Source organism: Schistocerca serialis, chromosome 1 (genome assembly GCF_023864345.2).
Source record: "Schistocerca serialis cubense isolate TAMUIC-IGC-003099 chromosome 1, iqSchSeri2.2, whole genome shotgun sequence".
In the NCBI taxonomy this organism is placed as follows: domain Eukaryota; kingdom Metazoa; phylum Arthropoda; class Insecta; order Orthoptera; family Acrididae; genus Schistocerca; species Schistocerca serialis.
The window spans coordinates 974941121-974941900 of record NC_064638.1 but is presented as its reverse complement, the minus strand read 5'-3'; the positions used below and the strand labels follow the sequence as shown (position 1 = coordinate 974941900).

Here is a 780-nt window from a genome sequence, read left to right as displayed (position 1 = left end):
CCACAGGTATACGCCGCTTAGCAGCTGTGTGACTGTTTACCAATAACGAGGAGCCGAGCAGAAAAGAATAAAAAAAAAGAATGAAAAGCCGTTAAAATAACAAGCTTTGGTATTGCAACCGACAGCTGACGTGTTTAACGTTTCATTAACTCTTCACTGTGGCAAGAGAGATGCGACAGGCAAGTCTCGAGTGTTGCAGTGTCGTGTGGCATAGCGCGGCTCGAGTGTTAAATATTTGGTGTTTACTCGTATGTGGCGTGTTTTCACTGGATAGACGTATTAACACGTATACATTTGCGATATATTCGTGTGCTTTGATAATACTAAACTTCACCTTATTAATTATTGCTCTCCTGCGAGGAGAGCTTCAATAAAGTTTGGAAGGTAGGAGACGAGGTACTGGCAGAAGTAAAGCTGTGAGTACCGAGCGTGAGTCGTGCTTCGGTAGCTCAGTTGGTAGAGCACTTGCCCGCGAAAGGCAAAGGTCCCGAGTTCGAATCTCGGTCGGGCACACAGTTTTAATCTGCCAGGAAGTTTCAAGAAGCATTTGTGTTTGCTAAGGACAAAATCATATTTCCTTATGAATTTGAAATGAAACTGGACAGAAACTGAGCTTCAACAACAGGGCGAATACGCCGAGGGAAATGCGACTCCTGTGCTTTAGCCACAACGTCACCTTGCTTGGTCTCAATTGGTATTGTTCTGATTGAGGAAAAGGGCTTCAGTTCTTACGTGGTATCTAATATCTATTCCTTTCACTGTATATTCCAAGTGGCCACA

At 43.8% G+C, this 780-nt stretch overlaps 1 non-coding gene across 1 annotated transcript; it reads left to right on the top strand.

Moving 5' to 3' along the window:
• The first annotated feature begins 437 nt into the window (after positions 1-437).
• Positions 438-512, top strand: Trnas-cga (transfer RNA serine (anticodon CGA)). The gene has a single exon. It is a non-coding gene; the product is annotated as a tRNA-Ser (tRNA).
• The last annotated feature ends 268 nt before the right edge of the window (positions 513-780 follow it).